General features: G+C 45.6%; 1 pseudogene; it reads left to right on the top strand.

Moving 5' to 3' along the window:
• Positions 1-233: 233 nt before the first annotated feature.
• LOC108104238 lies at positions 234-1,203 on the top strand (annotated as a pseudogene).
• Positions 1,204-18,337: the final 17,134 nt, after the last annotated feature.

The raw sequence follows: 18,337 nt of genomic DNA, 5'->3' as shown, positions 1-18,337 counted from the left end.
AATAATCGTTCCTGCATGCTCCTTAATGCGCTGTCTGCAGATCCCAGCTTCCACAGAGCACAGCGAGTGGATTTGCTGATTGGAGCCAGCCTGCTCTGCTCTCAGTTGGGAAAATCCAACTAGGAGACAGTCTGCCACTTGTGCAGAATACGCGCTTTGGGTGGGTAGTTTCTGTGGATGGCTGCACCTCAAAGAAATCTTGTGTGGCCGCTTCATCAGCGGTCTCCATCCCCATGGGCCCAACCTTTCACTTTCTCGTGGCTGAGGAGGTTAAGATGCAGAACCTGAACGATCGTCTGGCCACCTATATAGACAGTGTGCGTAACTTGGAAGACAGAGAATTCCCGCCTTAGCATCTAGGTGAAGACCACCAGGGACACGATCACCGGCGAGTGGACCAATATCAAGAACATGTTCGGGGCCGAACTGCTGGAGACGCGTCGTCTTCTGGATGATACGGCCAATGATTGTGCCGAGATCAATAGCAAGAGTCTATGGGAAAAGAACGAGGAGCTGAAGGACCGTCTGGACAAGAAAACCAAGGGAAGGGAAATGCCCGCTTGTACGAGTCGCGTTCCAATGAGATGAGCTAATTCAATCTGCCCAATGCCGATCGGAAGAACATTACTGATGAATTGATTGATATGACCAAGGAGTTGGATCGTCTGTAGACACTGTCGCAATTTGATTAGAAAAATACCATTCAGAGCCTGCGTGAGGAGTTGTCATTTAAGGATCAGATTCACTCACAGGGAATCGCGCCACATCCGCCAGACAGAGAATAGCGAAATCGACGGATGCCTAAGCTTCGAGTATGATGCCAAGCTGAAGGAGTCGCTACAGGAGCTGCGCCCCCAGTATGAAAAGCAGATGCGAATTATTGAGTCGGTGTACAAGGATAAAGTCCGTCGTCTGCAAGAAGCCGCGCTCGCACATCAAACTCTGCGCACAAGTCCATCAAAGAGTTGCGCCCGACTCGTGTTCGTATCAACGGTCTAAATGCCAAAACTCACGATTTTGAGCTCGTAAATGAATTGGATCAGGAACTAGATAGCACTCGCGAGCGTCACGGACATGACGGTGGCTCAGCTCGAAAAGGAGCTTACTCGTCTGCGGGAGGAGATGACCCATCAACTGCAGGAGTACCAGGACATCGCGGTCTCACTGGATTTGGAAATTGCTGACTACGACAAGGACTACTAGGTGTCAAGGAGATCGATCCCGAGGGCTAGTTCGTGAAGCATAAGGGATCAATAAGGGCAACGAGGTTGGAGGTTGGCAGCTGCAGCTTTTTGATCTATAAAACTGAACCTTTTTTCCGTACTAAAGACAGCTGTTGGAACAACAACGCGTGCGGTGTCTAGGCTGTGTCTGCTGCCCCTCAAGGACTTTGTTGAAGGGCCAGTCTTCAAGGGGGAGAATGTTGGGCGAAGCAGCCAAAGCAAAGATGGATGAGCAGGGGCGGGTTTATAAGCAGTTTTTAGTTTGTTTTATTTATGAGTAGCAACCAAAGCAAAGATGGATGAGCAGGGGCGGGTTTATCAGCAGTTTCTTGTTTGTTTTGGTTATCTCAATTTCGTATGCGCTTTTGGGTGCTGTAGCTCGAAGCTTTTTTAGATAAGCTGTGCTTCCTTTTTTTACTTAAGAATTTATGTAAATTGTGAAGTTTATGTCATCTATTCACACCAAATGTGAATAACGAGCCATTGATTTTAGTTGACAACACGACGCTGATGCAACTGGGAATACCTGCTCCAAGCCGACCAGCAAATGACCTGATTGATAATGAATTGCAACGAGAAACAAACTTTGATTCTCAGGACTTCCGTTCAAAGAAATCTTCCGCGGTTCGTTCCAGAACAACGCACTGCGTATGAGAGAATAATGCGGGCAGTCACAGATCAAAGCGGTTGACTGTTTTTCATTGATGCGACCGGTGGTACCGGCAAGACTTTTCTTCTATCGCACATATTGGCAACCATACGATCATTAAATAATATTGCACTGGCCATTGCATCATATGGAATTGCGTAAACTCTTTTGGATGGTGGACGAACAGCGCATTCAGCATTGAAGCTACCATTGAATTTACAAAACACTGAGGCTTCAGTATGCAATATCAACAAAACCTCTGGAATGGGCAAGGTTCTCGAAATGTGTCAAATTACTATATGGGATGAATGCACAATGTCTCAGTAGAAAACATTGGAAGCGCTTGATTGCACACTGCGAGATATAAGAGGAAACGCACGGAGTTGTTGTGGAACACTCATTTCCATGTCTATTGATACACAACCACGTTCAATACCTTCTGAACAACTTAATGCATGTATCAAACCATTTTACCATTATATGGCTTCTGTTCATAGCAGCAATAACAAAAATCTTAAATTGTAAATTCCATTGTTTTCTTTGATAAACATTTGTAAACAAAAAATGGAGACTTATATTCGTCTTATATTCGTCGAGTCTTTTAAGCAGAGCGATTAACATACCGTCGTCTTTTCCGTGCCTATTTCTAGCCAACCTATTGCGTGTTTAATTAAATTTTGTTAATTAAGGGTGGCAATTTCGTGGTCTTTCCCAAAAAAGTTGTTTAGAACTTTTGAAAATAAAGAAACAATAAAATAATAGTGCAGTGAAGGTGTGTTAAATACATATATATCACACCTGAAAAAAATAGATTAAAAGAAAAATCAAATAAAAAACCAAAATTAATTATCAATTCGAAATTTGTCATTCGTGCCAATTATTTGTTATTAAAAACAAGTAGACAAACGATGTCCGCACGGAGATGCATAAGAAGAATGCAATTCAACCTGTCGCCTCCAAAAATTCTTAGCTTCAAAGAATGCTATTATTAACGTATGTAATGAAAACAAGAAGAAACGCTATAGTCGAATGCCGGGACTTTAAGATACCCGTTATTGTTTTACAAAATTTTAGTAAATAGAGTCACTGATAGTGACGTCACTGCCCACGTAAGGCCTTATAACCTAAAGTCCTTTATAAATAGCGAAATATTGTTCCGATTTAAAAATCTTCGGTAAATCGATAGAGATTGAAATAAATAAGTTATACAAGGTCAAACGAAGGCATTCATAATAATATTATGGACGCCACATTTTTCCGCGGTTTGTGGGCGTTAGAGTGGGTGCGGCCAAATAAAAACTGGTGGCAAGCCTAACTTTCTAGTTTTATAGGTCCCGAGATTTTTGCATTTTTGGTTTTCCGGGTTTAGTGGGCGTTAGGGTGGGCGTGGCTAGATAACAATTCGCATTTGGGGCATCATAAAAGCCTACATGCTTATTCCGAACTTTCTATAGCTTATAGTTACTAAGATATCAGCGTTTCTACAAAATGCAAAAACCGTCTTTTGAGCTTGGTGGGCGTAATTGAGGGAGTGGCCGGATAATGGTATTACCATAAAATCCGCTGGCATCCCAAGATTGTATATACTGAATTTCAAATTTCGAACTCTAATAGTTTCTGAGGTTTCACTGATTTTGGTTTTTCGTGATTTGTGGGCGTTAGAGCGGGCGTGGCAGGATGCTGAAAACTTGCGCTGCGTATGGACCTCAAGAATCTTCATGCTTTTTCTCAACTTCTTATCTCTTGTGGTTCCTTAGATCTCAGCGTTCATACGGACAGACGGACAGACGGACATGGCAAAATCGTCTTTGCTATTGATCCAGATCAAGAATATATATACTTTATAGGGAGGGAACGCTTCTCTACCTGTTACATACTTTTTAACAAATCTAGTATACCCTTTTACTCTACGAGTAACGGGTGTAATGATGCATACTGTTTTAAATGGTCCTATATATAGGCTTTAATAAATGTAAAAAAAACCCAAAGATGTAGTTCATATAATATTAATATATCCACTGATAAAATATATTTGAGTAGTAGCCTAATACTGGATTTCACCAATCTAAATTTCCCTATGCAAATAAAATGTGTGGGAACATTTTAAATAATAATCTTAACATGACTATAAACATCTTTGGGTTGGACAACTTTTTCAATCAGAGATTGAGAAACCATGTCATATAAACATGCTGTCTTTGGAAGATGGAGGAAATGGACATTATATGTTCAATAAAAATATTTCTATGTATGTATCATACAATATAATATAAATAACTATATAACATACTAAATAAAACCTTCATTGTTTTTCTATATATTATTAACAACACAAAAGGCGTTTTAGAAGAGATCACAATGTAATTATGTTTGTCTGAATTTATCTGGATCTGAGGATGCTGCTCTAAAATATAAAACTGCTTGTAGCGGAAAAGTGTCCAGGCTACCGGATTTGCACAAACAAACTCTGGAGTTTACCCAATACCGCAAACAGCTTCAGGTTCCGTTCGTCATGTACGCTTACTTTGAATGTGTACTTGAAAATATGGAAGTAAGCCCAAAACTTTTTAATTTAAACTACGAGGATACGAGGAAAGTTAGTTTTGTGCTAAATGGATTAGTATCGAAACTTTTAAGGTGTTAGGAGAAGAGTTAGAAGTAATGTTATAAAGATCATTGTAGTTTGAACATAGTACCCGAAATGATTCATGTTGGGCAAAGTTTGAACTACAATGCTCTGAGGATAGAGGAATATAGTTTCTAGTAATCCTAAGGGGTACATGGATATTCAAGCGGCCTAGAAGGGCCTGGCTATCAATTTCACCCTTAAGAAGATTATGGATAAAGACGACACCAAGCATCGTCCTACGATTTGCGAGGGATGGCAAATTGATTAGTAAGAGTCTACGTTTATAAGAGGGAAGGTGTATGTTTGCATCCCAGTTGAGACCGCGGAGAGCACATATTAAAAAATTATTTTGGATGGATTCTATATGGCACTGGTGAACCTCATACTGGGGGTCCCAGATACATGATCCATATTCCAGAATCGGACGAACTAAAGAAATGAAAAGTGTTTTGGTAACATAGGGGTCGTTAAATTCCTTCGACCACCTTGTAATGAAACCAAGCATTCCTCTAGCTTTATTAACCATAGAGGAAATATGGTCGGAAAACTTAAGTTTTGCATCGAGTAAGATGCCAAGATCTTCAACTACATTAATTCTTTTCAGAGCTACACCATGCAGAGTATAAGTGGCAACTTTAGGTCTTAGGCGACAGAAGGCACTTAGAGCCATTAAGATTTAATAAGTTTGTAGAGCACCAGTTTTGAAAATTATTAAGGTCAGATTGCAGTTTCACCTGGTAGGAGGCATCGTTATATTGCAGACAGATTTTGACATCATCTGCATACATAAGTACTAGGGAGTCATTAACAACCAAGGGAAGGTCGTTAATGAATAATGTAAAAGTAACGGACCAAGGTGGCTCCCCTGAGGGACCCCGGAGGAAGAATAGACTAAAGCAGACACTGAATTTTTAAAAAGAACTCGTTGCGTTCTACCTGTGAGGTAACTGCTAATCCAACCCAGGAGATCAGTAGAAAAACCGATAAGATCGAGTTTTTCTAAAAGAAGGCCGTGATTCAAGGAGTCAAATGCTTTACTGAAGTCAGTGTAAATGACATCCGTCTGAAGTTTATTTTGGAAACCAGTGATCACGAAGGATGTTAGTTCCAGAAGATTGGTAGTGGTAGACCGTTGTTTCATAAAGCCATGCTGGCATGGCGATATGACAGATCTACACTGGTGCTGCAAGTGAGGCACAAGAATTTTTTCGAATAGTTTCGGAATTGCTGATACTTTAGATATACCTCTATAATTTTCAGCATCCGATTTTTTCCCTTTCTTGTGAAGGGGAATGATAAGGGACTCTTTCCAGATAGCGGGAAACGTGGACGTTTCCAGGGAAAGGTTAAATAATTTTAAAAGAGGTTTGGCCAGGGTTGCAGAGCAGTACCTAAGCACACAGCCCGGTGCTTAGTGTTAACAAAACTATAGAACTGTTTCGGATCCAGAGCAAACTGGTTCTTACAACGAGCTAAATAGTTCTTATAACACTGAGTGTATGCAGTAAATTACCGAGCCACCATATAATGCAATAACAGTCATTGCTATTAGTTCTAAGTATTTTTAAAGAATCTTAATGATATTCTTAGATTAAAGGGTTACGGGGATCCGCCATAGCCGGATACCCGCCATAACCGGAACAAAGCGATCAAAAATTAGGTTTAATATACTATAAAATATATCTAGAGCAGTCGACATATCGATACATGCGTACAAATCGGACCAGTCAAATTCTGAAATAAAGTTATTCATTTTTTTAAAGTCGGCTTTACGAAAACATCGAATTTTCTTATAAGCGTAATTGTTCTTAGGCTTAGTGCATAGCCCCGTATCGATCGTAAGATCTAATGTTGGATGATAAGGATCTTCAGGGTGTGTGAGAAGTGGAGCTCTGTATATGGATACAGTGTCCCTATATGATTAATTTGAGTCAGTGACATGTCTAACATGCCAGCCGTAAAGTCGTGATGCGACGTAGGTGTTAAAGCTAAGATGTTATCGTTCATGGACCAAGCCACCTGGGGTAGGTTGAAATCACCCAACACCACCAGCTGATCCATGTCCGATAACATTGAGAAGACAGACTGAATGGCTGCTAGCTCCCGCTCATATGTCAAGGAATCGGACTTAGGCGGAATATAAGAGCAAGTGATATATAAGTTTAACCTAGACAATGAAATTTTAACTGTGATAAATTGTAAGTCTCCATTTTGAAGATTTATCACCTCGGAAACGAGATTAGAGTCCACTGAAACTAGGACTCCATCACCATTTCCGAGGGATAGGTCAAGCCTATATATTGTGTACCTACTGGGGAAAACTTCAGAATTAAGAATTTCTGGAGTTAGCCAGGTTTCGGTAAACACAATGACCTGGGATGCAAACGAGAAGCTTACCGAGAACAAATTAGAAAGTTTAGAGCGTAAGCCTCTTGTGTTCTGGTACGAAAGAATAATGGATGATGTTAGTTTTTTAGGTTGGCAGGAACGTTTACTTGTGGTAGCTTTACTCCTAAAGGGCGACTTTTTTTCTTCTTTTTATTTTTAAGCTGATGTTCTTGAATGAAAATATGTTGCGCCCAGAAATTGGTCAAACAGATATCGTCAAAAGCCATCGGAGGAACACGGATCTTGAAAGATGCCACGTTCCTAGCGTAGGAATATTTATACTTAGTGATATTTTCCACCCTCATATCGACTTTAAGTTTTGCTTGAATGTAAGCTATGATGTCCGATTCGGACGTATCAGGGGAAAGCCGGGAAACAAAAATGTGTTTCTCTAGAGGAATACCAATCAAGGGCTTTGGCGGTGCGGGTGGTTTACCCACGCTACCAGTGGGTGACGGTAAACCGGAAGTTCGTCTAGTGAGTCAAGGGTAAATTCTTATGGGCGTGTAGAATATTTGGCACGGGAGGGTCCAATGCGACTACCTCGGACTGCTCATCGGACAAATGCCTACGCACCTTAGCAACATTTTCGGGATCCGAATTATGGGCTGTTACATTCAACAGTTGTAAATTGTTGAACTGAGTGTCCAGCGCAGAAAACAGGTTGTCAGCTTTTCCAAAAGCAACCAATACCTGACCGAACCCATTTTTATTCTGCCGCATAAAAGATCTAATTTCCTTCTGGGCCTCACGACATCTGTCACAATAGTAGTGTAAGCCAGAGTCGGAACGACCCAAAGCATCCGGAATGGTGGCTGACTTAATCCCTGCACACTTGGAGTGCGCAATGTTATCACACAGCCAACAGTGGACGCTTACTTGGTCAACCGACACAATTTAATTGCATTTTTTAATGCAGCAGATAATATCGGACATTTTGGCAAATAATTAGTAAAATGTAAAACACTGTGCAAGAAAAAATGTTATAGGGAAGAAGAAAGGGAGTTTGAGAAAAACAGTTAGGGGCAATAGAGTAAGCAAGAGAGTGTTAGCGAGAGAGAGGCGCTATAAGAGAGTACAAGTTGTATAAGAGAGGGAGAGAGTGTGCTTTCGAGAGCTACAAGCCGGTGGGAGATATAGAAAAGTGATCTACAGATGTTGTGCTGGAGAGGTAAGCGGTGAAAGTTCAGTTACTAATAGCACAAAGTAAAGTAAAACATATGTTAGAATACAGACCACTGGTGTTGATATTTGTTTGCAATAAATGCTTTATGCAAACAGATAACAATAAATGCACTGCACGACGCGAAATCGAAAGACGGATTTTTCAAGTAGATAAACGTTTGCAAAGAAGTAGCAAAAACGAGGTGATTCGGGAATAAATTCAAAGATTAAATCGCTCGAGAACACGAAAAAGCCAAAAACATTACCAATCGCTTGGAAAGAGAAGCTTTGCTTATTATAAAAAAGTGCCTTTGAATCTAAGTTAGATACATTTGTAGTAATAGACTTTCTTGTAGAAGATTTATCAAAATTGAATGATGAGTACTTGTATAAAATTAATCCAATCATAATGACTTGGCTAAAATTCCCTGTAGTATTACTGCAATTCCAGTAATTAAAAAACAACATATTTCGGTTTTCAAAACTATAAATAAAAACAATTTTGAGATTCGATTTCTTGACACATTCAGATTTATGCCATCAAGTTTAGATACCCTTGCTTTTAACTTAATTGATGATCAGTTAAATACAGTTAAAACATTTTTTAAAAATGAAACAGAATTAAGACTTTTGCGTAAAAATGGTACCTTTCCTTATGAATATGTAGATTCAGGTAGTGGACTTGAGGAAACTTCAATACTATCAAAAGCATCATTCTACAATAACTTGACAGAAAAGGAATGCTCTCAAGATGATTTTGAACACGCGCATTATGTCTGGTGACAATTTTTCTGTTCAAGTCTAAAGGATTATCTAGAGTTGAATTTAAAAACTTATATTTCCAAATATTCAACTAGAGCTATTAATAGATATCGTTATGTATAGATTTATTCAAAATAGCATTCGAGGGCGTTTAGTACAGTATTGCCATAGATACACAAAAACAAATATCAAGTACATAATAGATTATGATTCAACAAAAGAATCATCCTTTTTTATGTATTTGGATGCAAACAATTGTATATGGATGGGCAATGTCACAACGCCCTTAATATAAAAAATGTTGATAGTGAGTATGGATATTTTTTGGAAGTAGAACATAATGATCTTCAGATTCATTGGTCAAATAGTTATGCGTCTAAAGAGGATAAGGGTAAAACATTAATAGCTGTCCTCGGTAACAAAAAAAGTATGGAATTCATTATAGAAATTTGCAGCAATATATAAAAACAAAAAAAAAATTGGTTTATTTTAAAAGAGATTCACATAGTAGATTTTACAAAAACCTATGCTAAGGACTTTTATTGATTTAAATACTTTACATAGACAGAATGTTAAGAATAAAATGGGAGTCTACAGATGTCCATAAACTCGGTCGAAAAAAAAACTGTCCTAAAAATTGAATTTCAAAATTCAGTTTTGAATAGTATTTGATAAGCCTATGTATTTGCTGTATTGGACTTATCAAAATGGAAAATGTATGATTTGTATTACCAATACATGAATCCCAAGTTTCAAGGAAATTAATTTTTAAATTCTATGGATAGAGATTCATAAATATAAATATAATATAAATTTAATATATCAGATTATTCAGATGGAAGACTTGATTTATATAATTTAAAAATAAATAATAATAAAAAGCGGTTAGAAAATTTAAAAGATGATTTAAATGAAAACCCGTTGAATGAATTTATAGGTCCATGCTTTAAAGTTTATTTTTATAAAATAGATGAAGTTGCAAACTCTTATAAAAAAGCAAAAGGTGTGAGTTCCAGAATCATTATAAAAATGTATCATTCACTATATGGAGGTAAGACAATGTTTAGTGTGCCAAGAGCACAATATATCAACAAATAGGTTGGTATATAAGTATGTTCTTAATGCTAATGATAGTAAATAAAAGAATAAAACTAATGAAACTGAGTTTCGGAATCACGATGATCATGGCACACTATCAATAAAGCATCAAAGCCTAATGGAAGTGCATATTGTGGATGGTATCAATATCCTAGAACTTGAAAATATATTTTATATATACCAAAGTCAATACAGCACACAAAATATCAACAAATAGCGTATATAAGAATGTTCTTTGTGCCAATGATAGAAAAAGAAAGCGTAAACATAATGAAACAGAGTTTACAATATTAAATCACGATGATCATGGTAAATTATTAATAAAACAGCAAAGTTTAATGGAAAAGGATATTGCCAATAGTATCAATTTCCTAGAACTCGAAAATATATTTCTTAGAGATAAAAATATATGTAAATATATAATTAATGGAAGAATTACAGGTGACAATACTTTAATAAACTTAGATATTACCGAGAAAACATAAAAAAGAATTATATTATAAGTCAATTGAATTGGAAATGTTTTTACATATAGGTGTAGTTAAGACTAGTCAGTAAGCTAGGACTTAGGTTAGATTAAGGATTATTTAAAGACCCATGGAGGGCACTTATATTTAGGTACATCAGCTAAGACCCACGGAGGGCATTTAGATTTACGTTAGTTAGGACATAAGTTAGATACATATCTAAAGCATAGATCTCATCACAAACACCGCCTCGAACACATCAACGACACACAGCGCCAAAATATTATCGGCAGAGCCATCATACCGGCAAAGCCAACACCGCCTCGAACACATCAACGTCACACAGCGCCAAACTATTATCGGCAGAGCCATCATACCGGCAGAGCCAACACCGCCTCGAACACATCAACGTCACACAGCGCCAAACTATTATCGGCAGAGCCATCATACCGTCAGAGGAAACACCTCCTCGAACACATCAACGTCACACAGCGCCAAACTATTATCGGCAGAGCCATCATACAGAAAGCACAGAAAGCTGTAGCTTCTCTTTACACGGCGACGGCTCACACGACAGCAGCGGGGGAACTCCGTCTGCTCGCCGATCGAGGAGTCGGTTTGGAGAACTTTACAAGAACAGTCGTAATCACGGAAGAAACAAGGAGCAACTAAACGATCTGCAGCTCATTTCCTTCCTCCTAGTTTGTGCACCGGCACCTGGCTGACGGGGCCGGACAACCGATTCCCGGGTGATGGGATCGGCCGCCCACGAAACCCCGACTCTTCCTTGAAGCCCACCTCACTCAGCATACTTTTCCTGCCTGTCTCAGTACTTTACAAATATTTCTGTAGAGGACCCTGGGCTGACTAAAGCCTATATCCCGGCCCGTAATTAGCATCCTTACAGATGGCGCCCGAACAGGAACAAGGCAGGAAAATGCTAGGATAATTCCAGCTTTCGTGGCGTAAAGAACCATCAGGAAAATATGAATGAAAATTTGAGGTTACGGACGAAAGTTAGGGGAGCACGCACGTTTTTTTGCAACGGGGTGAAGCAAAACAAGAGAGGGAGAGATAGAGTAACCACGAGGAAATGTTGTCGCACACGACACGAAATAACGGCAAAGCAAGTACAGTCACACGCGAGAAAAACAGAACAAGGGGGAGACAGCCGAACCTAAGCCTTGTCGACGCCGCAGCCGGCATCCACGCCATCAGATATCTAGTTCCCCTATCCCTTTCGTACAACTGCTTTCTTTTCGAGTAGGATGCCCGCTGCCGGCAGAACCGGGGATATATAAGCCGCCACCGACACAGAATCGGGAGCAGTCAGTCAATCAACGCAGCCACGAGGGATCAGACAATCAACGGAGTCACGAGCAATCAGTCCCCAGAGTCCCGAGGCACAACATCGATGACCAACCTCTAGCAACAAGGACACTGCTGCACTCTAGCCAGGACCACCAAGGATACACATCCTCCCAGGAATCAACACATCGCAACTCCTGCACTCTATCCAGAAATATCAAGGATACACATCATCCTAGCAATCAACACATCGCCGCTCCTGTACTCTAGCCAGTACTATCAAGGATACACATCCTCCCAGGAATCAACACATCGCCGCTCCTGCACACTAGCCAGGAGCTTCAGGCCGCTTCTTCACACTAGCCAGGACCACCAAGGATACACAGCCAGGACACACACCGACGACTACATGGGAGTCTCTCGGATTTCCTACAAGAAGAAGTACGAACTCGAGGCTATCCTTGTCGAGCTTGGCCTGGAACAAAACGTTATGGTTGACGAGCAGCAGGCCCAACTGTACTCGTTCGCCAGACAAACAGAACACTCCGAGAATACCCTGATCCGGCTCGGAGAAATGGAACGCAAGTACGGAAACGCCAGGATTTCAAGACGCTGACCGAACTCATGCACCTGGTGGTCAACTTCGAAGTTGCCGCTGTAGCCGCTTAGGCCGAACCGTCGGTGTATACCCATCAAAAAGCCCAGACGCCGGTATCCGTCCCACAGCAGCGCACGACCCAGGGCGAACCCCCGCCCATACACCGCAGTTGCCGCACCCTAGGAACGCGACCAACGTCTCCACCAGCCGAGACGCCGGGGGAAACCCCAAACCAAGAGCCACGCCCACCAGATCAATCGATCCCAGCACCGCCTGCCGAAACTGCGGCCTGGCTGGTCACAACGCCACGGAATGGCAGAACCATCAAATCATGTTATGTTGAGATTACGGTCGCCAGGACATACGTACTATCGAGTGCTACCGGAACCAGACGCCGGGAAACGGGCAAGGGCCTCGGGTATCAGGGAGGTACCCGAGGAACCCACCAAATTCCCGCAGCCGTTAACCTACTCCATCCAGCAGGATCGAAACCGTATCCGCGCAGGTCATGGCTGAGGGGCGCCCTCTCACCGCTACCTGCGAACCACGAAACAGTTGGGGGAAGCTCGGGTCAGCGTCTCCGCTCTCATCATGCCGAACGTGCTGGATGACCTTCTGCTCGGCATGGACTTCCTGTGCTACGGCGGAGCCACACTGCAGTGCGGGTGCCCGACCTTCAAGCTCCAACCACCTACTTCGGCTCGACTCGCGAGAACCAGCTCGCCGACACCAACACGAGACGAACACGCCGCCTCACAGGCGCACGCAGAAGCCGCCTCACGGGCGCATACACCAGCCGCCTCACAGGCGCATACATCAGCCGCCTCACAGGCGCACCCAGAACCCGCCATCATCCCGGCAGTACGAGCACCCACCCCGACCGACAACACGGCAGTCGTTGCGGGAGTGGCCGCAGCGTCGACGGCCAGACCCATGCGGGGAGTAAGACCTCTGCCCGCCACCGACACGTGGCGCTGGCGGTTCCACCAACCGACAGGGGACGAACCCACAGAGACCAACACCGCCTCGAACACATCAACGTCACACAGCGCCAAACTATTATCGGCAGAGCCATCATACAGAAAGCACAGAAAGCTGTAGCTTCTCTTTACACGGCGACGGCTCACACGACAGCAGCGGGGGAACTCCGACTGCTCGCCGATCGAGGAGTCGGTTTGGAGAACTTAACAAGAACAGTCGTAATCACGGAAGAAACAAGGAGCAACTAAACGATCTGCAGCTCATTTCCTTCCTCCTAGTTTGTGCACCGGCACCTGGCTGACGGGGCCGGACAACCGATTCCCGGGTGATGGGATCGGTTTCCCATATCCTCCCTCGTAGCTTGGGCACCGGCACCCAGTTGACGGGGCCGGACAACCGATTCCCGGGTGACGGGATCGGCCGCCCACGAAACCCCGACTCTTCCTTGAAGCCCACCTCACTCAGCATACTTTTCCTGCCTGTCTCAGTACTTTACAAATATTTCTGTAGAGGACCCTGGGCTGACTAAAGCCTATGTCCCGGCCCGTAATTAGCATCCTTACAGATGGCGCCCGAACAGGAACAAGGCAGGAAAATGCTAGGATAATTCCAGCTTTCGTGGCGTAAAGAACCATCAGGAAAATATGAATGAAAATTTGAGGTTACGGACGAAAGTTAGGGGAGCACGCACGTTTTTTTGCAACGGGGTGAAGCAAAACAAGAGAGGGAGAGATAGAGTAACCACGAGGAAATGTTGTCGCACACGACACGAAATAACGGCAAGCAAGTACAGTCACACGCGAGAAAAACAGAACAAGGGGGAGACAGCCGAACCTAAGCCTTGTCGACGCCGCAGCCGGCATCCACGCCATCAGATATCTAGTTCCCCTATCCCTTTCGTACAACTGCTTTCTTTTCGAGTAGGATGCCCGCTGCCGGCAGAACCGGGGATATATAAGCCGCCACCGACACAGAATCGGGAGCAGTCAGTCAATCAACGCAGCCACGAGGGATCAGACAATCAACGGAGTCACGAGCAATCAGTCCCCAGAGTCCCGAGGCACAACATCGATGACCAACCTCTAGCAACAAGGACACTCCTGCACTCTAGCCAGGACCACCAAGGATACACATCCTCCCAGGAATCAACACATCGCAACTCCTGCACTCTATCCAGAAATACCAAGGATACACATCATCCTAGCAATCAACACATCGCCGCTCCTGTACTCTAGCCAGTACTATCAAGGATACACATCCTCCCAGGAATCAACACATCGCCGCTCCTGCACACTAGCCAGGAGCTTCAGGCCGCTTCTTCACACTAGCCAGGACCACCAAGGATACACAGCCAGGACACACACCGACGACTACATGGGAGTCTCTCGGATTTCCTACAAGAAGAAGTACGAACTCGAGGCTATCCTTGTCGAGCTTGGCCTGGAACAAAACGTTATGGTTGACGAGCAGCAGGCCCAACTGTACTCGTTCGCCAGACAAACAGAACACTCCGAGAATACCCTGATCCGGCTCGGAGAAATGGAACGCAAGTACGGAAACGCCAGGATTTCAAGACGCTGACCGAACTCATGCACCTGGTGGTCAACTTCGAAGTTGCCGCTGTAGCCGCTTAGGCCGAACCGTCGGTGTATACCCATCAACAAGCCCAGACGCCGGGCTTGGGCCACGCCCACCAGATCAATCGATCCCAGCACCGCCTGCCGAAACTGCGGCCTGGCTGGTCACAACGCCACGGAATGGCAGAACCATCAAATCATGTTATGTTGAGATTACGGTCGCCAGGGCATACGTACTATCGAGTGCTACCGGAACCAGACGCCGGGAAACGGGCAAGGGCCTCGGGTATCAGGGAGGTACCCGAGGAACCCACCAAATTCCCGCAGCCGTTAACCTACTCCATCCAGCAGGATCGAAACCGTATCCGCGCAGGTCATGGCTGAGGGGCGCCCTCTCACCGCTACCTGCGAACCACGAAACAGTTGGGGGAAGCTCGGGTCAGCGTCTCCGCTCTCATCATGCCGAACGTGCTGGATGACCTTCTGCTCGGCATGGACTTCCTGTGCTACGGCGGAGCCACACTGCAGTGCGGGTGCCCGACCTTCAAGCTCCAACCACCTACTTCGGCTCGACTCGCGAGAACCAGCTCGCCGACACCAACACGAGACGAACACGCCGCCTCACAGGCGCACGCAGAAGCCGCCTCACGGGCGCATACACCAGCCGCCTCACAGGCGCAATAACACGCCTCACAGGCGCACCCAGAACCCGCCATCATCCCGGCAGTACGAGCACCCACCCCGACCGACAACACGGCAGTCGTTGCGGGAGTGGCCGCAGCGTCGACGGCCAGACCCATGCGGGGAGTAAGACCTCTGCCCGCCACCGACACGTGGCGCTGGCGGTTCCACCAACCGACAGGGGACGAACCCACAGAGACCAACACCGCCTCGAACACATCAACGTCACACAGCGCCAAACTATTATCGGCAGAGCCATCATACAGAAAGCACAGAAAGCTGTAGCTTCTCTTTACACGGCGACGGCTCACACGACAGCAGCGGGGGAACTCCGACTGCTCGCCGATCGAGGAGTCGGTTTGGAGAACTTAACAAGAACAGTCGTAATCACGGAAGAAACAAGGAGCAACTAAACGATCTGCCGCTCATTTCCTTCCTCCTAGTTTGTGCACCGGCACCTGGCTGACGGGTTCGGTTTCCCATATCCTTCCTCGTAGCTTGGGCACCGGCACCCAGTTGACGGGGCCGGACAACCGATTCCCGGGTGACGGGATCGGCCGCCCACGAAACCCCGACTCTTCCTTGAAGCCCACCTCACTCAGCATACTTTTCCTGCCTGTCTCAGTACTTTACAAATATTTCTGTAGAGGACCCTGGGCTGACTAAAGCCTATATCCCGGCCCGTAATTAGCATCCTTACAGATGGCGCCCGAACAGGAACAAGGCAGGAAAATGCTAGGATAATTCCAGCTTTCGTGGCGTAAAGAACCATCAGGAAAATATGAATGAAAATTTGAGGTTACGGACGAAAGTTAGGGGAACACGCACGTTTTTTTGCAACGGGGTGAAGCAAAACAAGAGAGGGAGAGATAGAGTAACCACGAGGAAATGTTGTCGCACACGACACGAAATAACGGCAAGCAAGTACAGTCACACGCGAGAAAAACAGAACAAGGGGGAGACAGCCGAACCTAAGCCTTGTCGACGCCGCAGCCGGCATCCACGCCATCAGATATCTAGTTCCCCTATCCCTTTCGTACAACTGCTTTCTTTTCGAGTAGGATGCCCGCTGCCGGCAGAACCGGGGATATATAAGCCGCCACCGACACAGAATCGGGAGCAGTCAGTCAATCAACGCAGCCACGAGGGATCAGACAATCAACGGAGTCACGAGCAATCAGTCCCCAGAGTCCCGAGGCACAACATCGATGACCAACCTCTAGCAACAAGGACACTCCTGCACTCTAGCCAGGACCACCAAGGATACACATCCTCCCAGGAATCAACACATCGCAACTCCTGCACTCTATCCAGAAATACCAAGGATACACATCATCCTAGCAATCAACACATCGCCGCTCCTGTACTCTAGCCAGTACTATCAAGGATACACATCCTCCCAGGAATCAACACATCGCCGCTCCTGCACACTAGCCAGGAGCTTCAGGCCGCTTCTTCACACTAGCCAGGACCACCAAGGATACACAGCCAGGACACACACCGACGACTACATGGGAGTCTCTCGGATTTCCTACAAGAAGAAGTACGAACTCGAGGCTATCCTTGTCGAGCTTGGCCTGGAACAAAACGTTATGGTTGACGAGCAGCAGGCCCAACTGTACTCGTTCGCCAGACAAACAGAACACTCCGAGAATACCCTGATCCGGCTCGGAGAAATGGAACGCAAGTACGGAAACGCCAGGATTTCAAGACGCTGACCAAACTCATGCACCTGGTGGTCAACTTCGAAGTTGCCGCTGTAGCCGCTTAGGCCGAACCGTCGGTGTATACTCATCAACAAGCCCAGACGCCGGGTATCCGTCCCACAGCAGAGTCGCACGACCCAGGGCGAACCCTGCCCATACACCGCAGTTGCCGCACCCTAGGAACGCGACCAACGTCTCCACCAGCCGAGACGCAGGGGGAAACCCCAAACCAAGGGCCAAGCCCACCAGATCAATCGATCCCAGCACCGCCTGCCAAAACTGCGGCCTGGCTGGTCACAACGCCACGGAATGGCAGAACCATCAAATCATGTTATGTTGAGATTACGGTCGCCAGGGCATACGTACTATCGAGTGCTACCGGAACCAGACGCCGGGAAACGGGCAAGGGCCTCGGGTATCAGGGAGGTACCCGAGGAACCCACCAAATTCCCGCAGCCGTTAACCTACTCCATCCAGCAGGATCGAAACCGTATCCGCGCAGGTCATGGCTGAGGGGCGCCCTCTCACCACTACCAGCGAACCACGAAACAGTTGGGGGAAGCTCGGGTCAGCGTCTCCGCTCTCATCATGCCGAACGTGCTGGATGACCTTCTGCTCGGCATGGACTTCCTGTGCTACGGCGGAGCCACACTGCAGTGCGGGTGCCCGACCTTCAAGCTCCAACCACCTACTTCGGCTCGACTCGCGAGAACCAGCTCGCCGACACCAACACGAGACGAACACGCCGCCTCACAGGCGCACGCAGAAGCCGCCTCACAGGCGCACCCAGAACCCGCCATCATCCCGGCAGTACGAGCACCCACCCCGACCGACAACACGGCAGTCGTTGCGGGAGTGGCCGCAGCGTCGACGGCCAGACCCATGCGGGGAGTAAGACCTCTGCCCGCCACCGACACGTGGCGCTGGCGGTTCCACCAACCGACAGGGGACGAACCCACAGAGACCAACACCGCCTCGAACACATCAACGTCACACAGCGCCAAACTATTATCGGCAGAGCCATCATACAGAAAGCACAGAAAGCTGTAGCTTCTCTTTACACGGCGACGGCTCACACGACAGCAGCGGGGGAACTCCGACTGCTC

Source organism: Drosophila eugracilis, unplaced genomic scaffold (genome assembly GCF_018153835.1).
Source record: "Drosophila eugracilis isolate 14026-0451.02 unplaced genomic scaffold, ASM1815383v1 contig_2146, whole genome shotgun sequence".
Lineage (NCBI taxonomy): Eukaryota > Metazoa > Arthropoda > Insecta > Diptera > Drosophilidae > Drosophila > Drosophila eugracilis.
This window is presented reverse-complemented; position numbering and strand designations above follow the sequence as displayed.